The 11,509-nt window shown below is 40.4% G+C and overlaps 1 long non-coding RNA gene across 1 annotated transcript; it reads left to right on the top strand.

Moving 5' to 3' along the window:
• Positions 1 to 9,938: 9,938 nt before the first annotated feature.
• On the top strand, positions 9,939 to 11,233 carry LOC132605108 (uncharacterized). The gene is made up of 2 exons (XR_009569037.1): positions 9,939 to 10,294; positions 10,940 to 11,233. It is a non-coding gene; the product is annotated as an uncharacterized LOC132605108 (long non-coding RNA).
• The last annotated feature ends 276 nt before the right edge of the window (positions 11,234 to 11,509 follow it).

The raw sequence follows: 11,509 nt of genomic DNA, 5'->3' as shown, positions 1-11,509 counted from the left end.
AGCACAAAGTCAGCCCATTTCTTACCGGTCAGAACGACTTATATGGCAGAAGATTATGCAAGGCTTTATGTTAAAGAGATAGTGCGACTCCATGGTGTTCCAGTATCTATTATCTCAGACAGAGGAACCTAGTGTACGGCCAATTTTTGGAAGTCCTTCCAAGAGGGTTTAGGGACCCAAGTGAGCATTAGCATGGCATTTCACCCGCAGACTGATGGACAAGCTGAGCGTACCATTCAGACTCTTGAAGATATGTTACGGGCATGTATGATAGAGTTCGAAGGAAAATTGGGATGATCACTTGCCACTCATTGAGTTTGTTTATAACAATAGTTATCATTCTAGCATTCGAGTGGCACCGTATGAAGCTTTATATGGGCGAAAGTGTAGATCCCCAATTGGGTGGTTTGAAACAGGAGAAGCTAAATTGATAGGGCCAGACTTGGTCCAGCAAGCCATAGAGAAGGTTAAGCTCATACAAGATCGGTTGTTAGCAACTCAAAGTCGTCAAAAGTCCTATGCGGATAATCGTCGAAGAGACTTAGAGTTCCAAGTGAAAGACTGGGTATTCTTGAAAGTGTCACCAATGAAGGGTGTCATGAGATTTGGAAAAAAGGGGAAGCTTAGTCCCCGGTACATTGGACCTTATGAGATTGTGCGCAAAGTAGGAAAAGTGGCCTACGAGTTATCTACCCCCGGATTTGGAGTCAGTCCATCCAGTTTTCCATGTCTCGATACTTCGAAGATGTGTTGGAGATCCTACTAGGATCGTTCCAATAGATGATGTACGAGTGACAGAGAAATTGACTTATGAAGAGGTACCCATGACCATACTAGATAGGCAAGTACGGAGGCTTAGAAACAAAGAAGTGGACTCAGTTAAGGTATTATGGAGAAGCAGTAAACAAGAAGAAATGACATGAGAAGCGGAGGAAAGTATGCGATCCAGATACCCGCATTTATTTCAGCCCTTGGAAGAGATCCAAGATGAGACGTCAAGATCATAAGGTATGTATGTTTCCCTTTTATGCTTTTTGGTCGTGTGTGGCCAAATTTTATTGCTATTATATTGTGGCCCTGTGAGGCATTGTTACTATGGGTTGTTGTGACAGGATGGTAGTGTCATATTATAGGGGAAACTCTGGCGAAAGTTTTATAGAATCCCCTAGGACTTTAGGATACGAGGATGAATGTTCTTAAGGGGGGAAGAATGTTACACCTCGGAAAATCTTCCGTTGATGCACAAGTGGATACACTAGTGAAGAGTATGAGAATATGGTATTTTAATAAGTAAGAAAATACATTCGACGACCCTAGTCAAGATCTCAAAGATGTTTGAGATAGGGAAAAAAGTTGGCCAAGAGAAGGCAAGGCATACGATAGGCATCGGAAAGGAAATACGAGTAACGAGCTAACGAGGGTTTAATAATGTCTTAGGGAAGAGTGATAGCGTCCCTTAGATTGGTATTGAAGTGTTGAACAAGTGTTAAGAAGGTTCCACAAGGATTGGAGATCAAACGAGTCGATGAAACGAGCTTCGGAATCACTGGGGATTATACGGCCAAACATACTGGTCGTATAAATTATAAGGTCCATATGTTGGGACCGTATAATCAGCCCAGAATGGCATGACTTTATGAACCAAACATACGGCGCGTATAAATTGTACGAACCGTATGTTGGTCCATATATACGGTCGGGACTGAAATGGCTCATTAAATAAAGGGACCAAGTCTTATTTCATTTCACTTCTATATCACACCCCTTCTCTCTAAAACATCTCTCTACATTTATTCCACAATAATTCAAGGGTTATTAGTGATCAACAACATAAACCAAGTGAATCAAGTGTAAGAAAACCCATTCAAGATCATTCAAGTCAAGAAATCTCATTGGAGATGAACTAGGGTTTTTGCTCAAGTGAAGTATTATCAACCAAGGATTGTTCCTACAACATCCAAGGTAAGATTTATGATATTTCTATGTTGTTTAAGGGTATAGAAAAATGGGTCATGAATGTGGAATAGTGCCATTTCGAGAAATAGCTTAATTTGAGTCATGATTCTTGATGTGTTGTGATATAAATGTATTATAAATGACGTTGAGAACATGGGATAGGCAATGTATGAGAAGGAATGTAGTCGTGTATTATGACCATGAATGTGGGTGAATGAAAGTGAATTGAGAAATATGGATAATGACTATTGTTATAGTATTGTGAATGTATTATTGATTGTTTGGTAGTTGATATACGCTATGGAGGAATGTCGTGTAAATAAAGGAGATGCTGTCCGATTTTCTCTAGTTTTAGTCATGTATGCTAGCTATCGATTCTAATGATAGTATGACTTCAATGAAGGTAGAAACGCTAGCGTTGGAGGAGAACGCGCAAGTGGTAAAATAGTTGAACGGAAAGGTATGTAAGGCTAACCCTTCTTTCATAAGGCATGGTTCTTTGGCCAAACATCTAAATCTTCCGTAAGTCTATGATGTCTTTCAAATGATTCGATCTTCCGAGCTATTGAGCTCACGACTCTTGATATGCTACGATTGTACTAAGTTCCGCGTATGACGAGTAAGCCTAAAAAGATAGATGTAATGAATGACGATAATAGTGATAATGATGTTGATGACGACTATAATGGTAATAGCGATGACGATAACGATGACGATGATGATAGTGATGATAATAGTAAAGATGCTTATGAGCTATTATGTATATGTATCTATGTATGACGATTATGGAACCCCGAGCTTATAAGGCCGGGTAGAATAAGTATGTATATGATTATATAATGCGCGCACACCTCTGCAGATGGTACGAATAATCCTGACGCCTTGGTAGGGCCGGGTAGATGTAACCCTGAAGCCTTGGTAGGGCCACGTATGTGTAACCTTGAGCCTTGGCTATCCAAGTATGTATGAAACACCGAACCTTCGTGGTCGGGCATGCTATGTAAATGTTATGTATATGATATAGTTATGTATAGGATATAGATATGAGTATGAATACGGATATGAATACGAATAAGACTATGTATATGAATACGATTATGGACGCAATGTAAATGAATATGAATATGAGTACGGATACGGATATGCATGTATGTACACGAAAACGCGCTAGAAATGGAAAGCCCCTATGACAAGCAAGTAAGTGCTTATGACGATGATATTACTATCTCCCATCCTATGTTATTTCTTATGTTGTCCATTATGTTTCTATGTTGATGTTGATCATGCTTTGCATACTCAGTACATTCTTCGTACTGACGTCCTTTTGTTTGTGGACGCTGCGTCATGCCCGCAGGTGCACAGGGAGACAGACTTGATCCATAGCCACATTCTCAGGGACTACATAGCAGAGCTCCATTTCAGTCGGAGCTATAGCTTTTGGGTACTTATTCTTTTGTGTACTTAACTATGGGCATAGCGGGGTCCTGTCCCGCCTATATGATATATTATACTCTCCTTAGAGGGTCGTAGACATGTGTATATGGTTAGATATGTTTGTCCTTATCGGCCTATATTGTGTATATCCTGTTGTAGCCTTGTCGGCTTATGTGCATGGGTATGGCATAGACGTCAATGTTGATATAAAGGTGTTATCGTCCAATGGGACTAGTATGATTGATGAGTAGAAATGTATGTTTTATTATGTGGCTCACCTAGATGTAAGTGTAAGTGTAAGTCACGGGGTGCCCGGGTGGGCTAGCACTGGGTGCCCGTCGCGGCCCCCTTAGTCGGGTCGTGACATTATTTCTAACTCCCTCATCATCTGACGCTATCTACGGTCGTATACTATTTTTTCTGAACTACAGACATGGATCACACTTAGGGAAATTTCAGCTTTCTTAAACCAATAAATTGGAACAACTAACCCCAAACATTCTATACACTTTCAAAATCATATCAGACTATACGCACCCGGGTTAATTACTTAATCACATAACCTAAGAGGGAACTGTCACATTTTCTTATCTCTTAATAATATTTCCTTCTCCTTGTAACTTACTAACATCATACTCCCTAGTTCTGATCTAACTAGACTTAAACAAAATAAAACAATTCCCCCAAATTTAATATCATTAATCCTAATTCTTATGTCGTACACCATCTCTTTTTATTTATCCGCAGGTAGTACGAATATATACCTCTTCGCAAAAATCATAACATCTTAGAATCATATGTAATTTAGCCTTAGGCACCTTTTTGTTCAAATCATAGAAATCAATTTGTGCTCGAGCGACACGCCCCATGGTATCCCTTACCCTTTTGGCCCACACAGGCTTGTGACTGAGAGCTTGGTGCTCTGAGACTCTTTTATCTAGCTGAATTGACCTTTTTGATCATATCTGAACCTCGGGACTGGTGCACTGGCTGCAGATGGAATGAGTCCTGATGACCTCCTGTTGAAAACTGTCTGGTCCACCTCCTTGAAACCCTCTATGGTTGAAGTTACCTGCAGACTTAGCTCTTTTAATTATCTCTCTTTTGTTCTCTTCCCATTGTTTCCCATTCTTCTCCATTAAGAACTTTCTTATTATTCAACTTCTGAATCCATTATACAACACCTCTTCTCGGCTGACATATACTTTACTCCCCTTTCACTATCATCTCAAGTCTAATTCTACCAACAAGAACTTCACAATTATCGCCCAATAGGTAATCATGCACACTTAGACCTTGAACTGTCTGCTCGTGGCTTGCGCATTCGATACATACGAAATCTGATAGTAAGAGAAGGTTACTTACTGGTCTAATCTTCATGGAATGATCTAGAGTAGAAAGAAGTAGGAAAATATTAAATGTCTTGGTGGTCAACTCTTTACATGTGTGGCGCGTACACACACATAAAAATGACCCCACTAGACATGGCTTTATAGACTCCCTAGGACACTTGAACCTAGGCTCTGATACCAAGCTTTGTCATGCCCCGAACCATGGCCAGGGCGTAACACGGCACTCAGTACCTAACTGCATATGACCAAGCGAACCAACTGGATGGCTGTATCAACATGTGGTATAACTGTACGCAAAATATAAACACAAAACATGCTGATCTACTAAAGAGTCTGACTGAAATATCATAAATGCAGAAAGTACTAAAAAGTCATAAAGTATAAACGAGTAGCCGAGAAGGCTAACACATAATAGGTCTGCTAATATCTGACTGACTGGACTATAGTCTACGAAGCCTCTAAATAATACTTAAATGCTAATTCCTTACCAGGATAAGGCCCCCGGTATACCTTACTGACAAAAATACTATAATGACTGAAAATATGATAACGCTCAAAGGAACTAGGGCTCACCAAGCGGCTGATACGGGAATCCTAGCGAGCAGATCCATCTTCTTGTAAATTTGTACCTGCATCGTGAAATGCAAGCCCCCGGGCAATAAAAGGGGACGTCAGTACATTTGAATTGCACTGGCATGTGAAACAACGAAAGGAACAAATAGGTAATAAATGCTGAAACTTAAACTGGAAATTGTAAACTGAAACTGAACATAAGTACTCCCTGTTCTGAATGAGAAACCACCAGTTTATCTGAGTAAATACTCTGCGACCTCAGGCCCAAAATGCATAAAGCATAAACTGTGGCCTCAGGCCCAAATACATGTGTTCAACACTCAAGGATTTAAAATCAGGAACTGAGAATCATACTGCAATAGATGCTGAAATACTAAATCATACTAAGTTACATGATACAGGAATACTGAATCATACTGAGTTACATGATGCTGAACTACTGAATAGAACTAGGCCGAGACATGTATTCATGAATTGATTATGAGAACTGAAGCTTTAACTGTTTATAACATACTGAGTATTCTAGACTAAGACTCATGGGCATCAAACACAAGTCCATATTGATTACGTACTGAGCTTACAACATTCGGAATGAAAGTCATGAATGAATTACGAAACTAGAGAATAGAAGTTTTGCAACTATTCAAGAAGCTACGCTTAACTATATTTCTGAGGAAAATGCATAACGTTATAAAAGAAACGTAGCATAAGGAGAATCAGCAACTTCCCAAACATAGAGAGTTAGCCTAACATACCTTAACTTCATGCTTTTGAGCATAATACAGCGTTCGTCAACTTTGTCAGATTTAATCTATAGCAATACAAGTCAAAGGGATTCTATATTAGCAATTAAATCCATGCTTTGGTCATCTAAGCATTTTATCAAACACTTGGTGGGGATGAAGCTTCAAAGCCTTACTAATGGTGTTTTCTTCACCCAATTCCCATTCTCTTGCTTCTAGGTGATTCTACAATCCCAATTAGATATAACTAACCCCATTCTTCATCACCCATATGATTAGATCAATCCTAAGTCAACAATTCATAACCCTACTATAGTTCATATGATTCTGTTTATCAAACCCATCAACTTATAGCCCAAGAACATAGAGTCTAATCATCAATCCAATGTTATAATCAATTACAGGGTCAAGATTTTACCTTTTTGATGTTCATGTCTCTTGAATTTGAATTCTAGGGTTCTTGTGTCCAAAGCGAAGATTTCATCAACAATCCATGGAATATATGAGGATTTTAGCATTAATCTTTGCTAGATTGATGTAATAATGAATGGAGTCTAAGTAGGAACTCATCTTGGATGCTTTGGGTATTCCTAGAGTGTTTTCTCTCAAGAAGCTTGTTTAGAATGAAGTGGGGAAATTTTTTCGGAGTTGGGTATATATAAAATTTGGAAAGAAAGCCGTTTCAGGCATAAAATGGCCTAGCGCATTGCCCAGGGCATCTCGGGGCAGGATGTGCTATGCCTATATTATAGAAACTGCTGAATTTTACAATTTTAAGCAAATTTGGCCTGGCGAGGCATCGCGGGCCGCAAGTTGCTATGTCTTTTCTAACAGTGTTCGGTAAAATGGGCATAAATCCTAGCACAAATCTCCATTTGAGCTAGGCGACATAGCGTTGGAAAGCTATTTCAAATATGTACAACTTACCTGTTTTACATTTTCTCAAATTTTGCAATGGATTTTCACGAAATCGGGCTGTAAGGAAGACATATAGAAAATATAGCCCATTCTATGGAATCTTAAGCACCTTACTATTCGTCTTGATTCCAGAGAACCTATTTCCATCCAAACTCATCCCGATAGTACTTCACATGTCTTAAATGTCACGTTAACACTTATTAACACGTTTCTGCGCCAAGCCTTACTTGGGCTTGAAAATTGCAAAGAGCTAGTGAATTTGTGGACTTAGCTACATTACCCGGTATTTTGCCTGGCTGATGGACAATCCCAAAGAAAGTGCCCCTGCTGACCACACCCATAGCAACCATTGGTGCCCGAACTATATGCCTCTGGGTGCCTCCTTCTATACTTGTTGCAAGTAGGGTCTGTGGGAACTTGGTAGCCCACACTAGCCTGTGACTGCGAGCCTGCTGCTCCAAAATTCTGGTTCTTCTAATTAAACTTGGACCTCTAGACTAAGGCACTGGCTATAGAGGGAGCAGGTTCTGATGACCTATCCTTGAAGAACTAATGATTTCCACCTCCCTGAGATCCTTCCTAATTGAAATTACCTACAAACTTAGTTTTTTTTATTAAAGTCCCTATTTTTCTCTTTCTGTAGCGCCTCTTTTTCCTTCATTTTTTCCTCATTAACTTGCACAAAAGCAACCATCTTGATAATAGTCATGTCTCTAGTCTGAGCAGCGATATTAGCGTCACCATACAATTTGGGTATGAGACCCAACGCAAACTGCCTAACTCTTTCCTTCATATTGGGGACCATATGCGGAGCATACTTAGTCAACGAAATAAACTTGAGGTAGTACTCATTTACACTCATGGTATTCTGCCTGAGCCTCTCAAATTTAAAGGTCTTTGCCTCCCTAACCTCTCAGGGCTAGAAATGGTCAATGAAAGCATCTGCAAATTCATCCCAAGTTGTAGGTGGTGCACTTTCCCCTCGGGATTGTTCCCACGTCTCATACCAAATGTGAGCAACATCCTATAACTGATAAGCTGCCAGTTCTACTGCCTCTACCTCAGTAGTATGCATAATATGAAAGATCTTCTGAACCACATCAAGGAAATTTTGCGGATCCTCTGCCTTATTGGACCCTGTGAACACCTGAGGCTTCATACGTTGAAACTTCTGGGTCCTAGAACCGGATAATCCCCCATAAGTGCTTGCACTTGGAACTGCTTCCTGACGTTGAGCCTTTGTGGCAATGATTTGGGTAAGCAGTTGGATAGCTCCCCTAACATCCATGTTACTAGAACTGGGCGGCGAAACTGGAGTACGGACCTCCACAGGCCTTTCCGTATGTGGGGTTGCAGTCGCAGGTGCTAAACCCGATGCATCTCTCTGAGCCCGAGGGTCCCTTTCTTAAGAAGCATTAGCAGTAGCCCTCTGGATAGTAGCTGACGTCCTCTTGGTGTACTTTCTTTTTTTAGGCATTTTTAGAAACACGTAATTCGCACGAGTTAGATGAATTCCTGAAAGCACTGCTTTAACTGCACGATCTAAAGTATGAAAGAAGTGGGACAATCCTAAATGTCTTGGTGGTCAACCATTTACATGTGTAGCACGCACACACATATAAAAGTGAACCCATTGGACACGGCTTCATAGACTCCCTGAGCCACTTGAACCTAGGGCTCTTGTAACACCTCGTAGCTTCGAGTGAAATTTCGACTCATAAGATGACAATATAATGGAACCAATATGAGGGTTATAGGAAGTGTCTTGAAAACTAATTAAGTCATAAGAAATGTCTTTGGGCAAAGCAAAGTTGAAAACCACTCTACAGGGCATGTTTGCCAATGAGTTTGTGAAAGGTCTTACTTCCTATGATCATAACCCCTTTAAATATTTATAATTTGGGAAACCTTCCTTGATGCAAGTTGTAGATCTTTGAAATAGCTTTCCAACGATAGGTCGCCCAGCCCAAACGGAGCTACGTACAAAAGGTTATGCCCATTTTACTGAAGCTTGTCTTCGTTGGGAAATGGGTGACTTCGACGGGAAGATCGACGTTTCGTCGATCTGATCGACGGTTCGTCCTTTGAACCGTCGATTGCGCATTGTTCACTGGAAATTGGATCAATTCGACGGAGCAGATCGACGTTTCGTCGATCTGATCGACGGTTCGTCCTTTGAACCGTCGATTGCGCATTGTTCACTGGAAATTGGATCAATTCGACGGAGCAGATCGACGTTTCGTCGATCTGATCGACGGTTCGTCCTTTGAACCGTCGATTGTGCATTGTTCACTGGAAATTGGATCAATTCGACGGAGCAGATCGACGTTTCGTCGATCTTATCGATGGTTCGTCCTTTGAACCGTCGAATGTGCATTATTCACTGGAAATTTGGCCAATTCAACGGAGGAGATCGACGTTTCGTCGATCTGATCGACGAAACGTCGAATGAGCCGTCGATTGGAAGTACGTTTTCGGCTGATCTAACTTCGGGAGGCCATAACCCTATTATAAGTTGGGAATTTGGAAAAATGTATGACATGCAAGTTGTAGATAATTGAAATAGCTTTCCAACGGTATATTATGGGCCTCGAGGAGACATCTGGTTAGGGAGATATGAACGTTTTACGACAGAAAGGTCATGCTGGACAGTGGACTTGGTCCAACCCGAACTCAAGTTGGGTCAGACCCATTTCCACTTAATATTTAAGGGAAATGTCCAACCCTAGCAGCCTCCTTCCCTCATATTTTCAGATTTTAGAGAGAGAGAAAGGATAGTTAGAGAGAGAAAGGAGAGGATCCAACAAGTTGAAGGCCTCAAATCCCAAGGCTCGTGAAGGATAAAGTGTAGTACATGTTCTTGCCGTCGTTCTAAGCTACAAATCAAACTTTGGAAGTTGATTTCATGGTGGATGCTCACAAAAGGTAATATTCCTACTCTCAAATCATTTATAGTTGAGAATTGATGAATTCTTGGGAGAATAACAAATGGGTTTGATAAAGGAAATTATATGAATTATGCTAGAGTTTTGGATTGTTGATTTGGGATTGTTGTATTCATGTGGGTGATGAAGAATGACGTTATTACACCTAATTGAGATTGTAGAATCACCTAGAAGTAATAGAATGGGAATTGGGTGAAGAAACACCATTAATGGAGATTGTGAAGCTTTATGCCCACTAAGTGTTTGATAAAATGCTTAGATGACCAAATCATGAATATTATTGCTAATATAGAATCCCTTTGACTTGTATTGCTATAGATCAAAGTTGAAAGGGGTGACGAACATTGTATTACGCTCAAAGGCTGGAATTAAGGTATGTGAGGGTAACTATCTACGTTAGGGAATGTTCATGATTCTCCCTACGCCTCATTCTTCATACTTGTTAGCAATTTGACTCAGAATATAGTTTAGCCCTAGTTTCATGATATGATATAGAACTGTTATCTTCTAGGGTTGCAGTTACAGAATTCATTCATGGTTGTCACTTTGAACATCATGAACTCAACACGTAATCTTTATAGACTTATGCATTATTATCACATGAGTCTCAGTCAGTGTATAACCAGTTACTTGCAAGAGTCCCATAATCAGAAACAGTTATCATGCTATCAGATATAGCCAGTCTCAGTTTTGTAAATTGTTAATGTTGAACACCTGTATCTGTACTTTTGGGCCCTAGGCCACAGTTTATGCATACGTATTGCTTGGGCCAGAGGCCACAGTTTTTGTGCACATTATTTGGGCCCCAGGCCACAGTTATATTTACAGTTTTACAGGTGATTCTTCATTCAGAACAGGGAGTACTTCAGCTTCTTGCTTTCCTGTTTAGTACAGTTACAGTTATCAGTTTCAGTTTCAGTTCCAGTATTTTATTGCTTCAGTTGCTTTACATACCAGTACAATTCAAATGTACTGATGTCCCTTTTTATTGCTTGGGGACCTGCATCTCGCGATGCAGGTAACGATACACAGGTTGACGACTCAGCTAATTAGGAGTGCACATATCAGCTATTGGTGAGCCCCACATTCATTCGGGGCGTTGTCAGCTATCCAGTTATTTCAGTTTATAGACAGCTCTATTATTCAGTACTCTTAGAGGCTTCATAGACACAGTTCAGACAGTCAGATATTTATTATGTTAGCCTTGTTGGCAGTCGTTCAGTTGTTTGGTTTAGCCATGTTGGCTAATTTCATATATGTTCAGATTGCTTAAGTATTTCCGCATTATGATATTTCAGTGAGACTTTCAGTTGATCAGCATGTGTTAGTTTTATTCTATAAATTAGTTATGTTTTGGTATCACATGTTGATTCAGCAGCCAGTTGGTTCGCTCGGTCACATGCAGTCAGGCACCGGGTGCCGTGTTACGTCCAGGCCCAGGTTCGGGGCGTGACAAAGCTTGGTATCAGAGCCCTAAGTTCAAGTGTCTTAGGGAGTCTATGAAGCCGTGTCCAGCGGGGTCTCTTTTATATGTGTGAGGGCCCCACACATATAAATAGTTGACCACCAAGACATTCAGGATTTGTCT

The sequence above is a fragment of the Lycium barbarum genome, chromosome 8 (genome assembly GCF_019175385.1).
Source record: "Lycium barbarum isolate Lr01 chromosome 8, ASM1917538v2, whole genome shotgun sequence".
Taxonomy (NCBI): domain Eukaryota; kingdom Viridiplantae; phylum Streptophyta; class Magnoliopsida; order Solanales; family Solanaceae; genus Lycium; species Lycium barbarum.
This window is presented reverse-complemented; position numbering and strand designations above follow the sequence as displayed.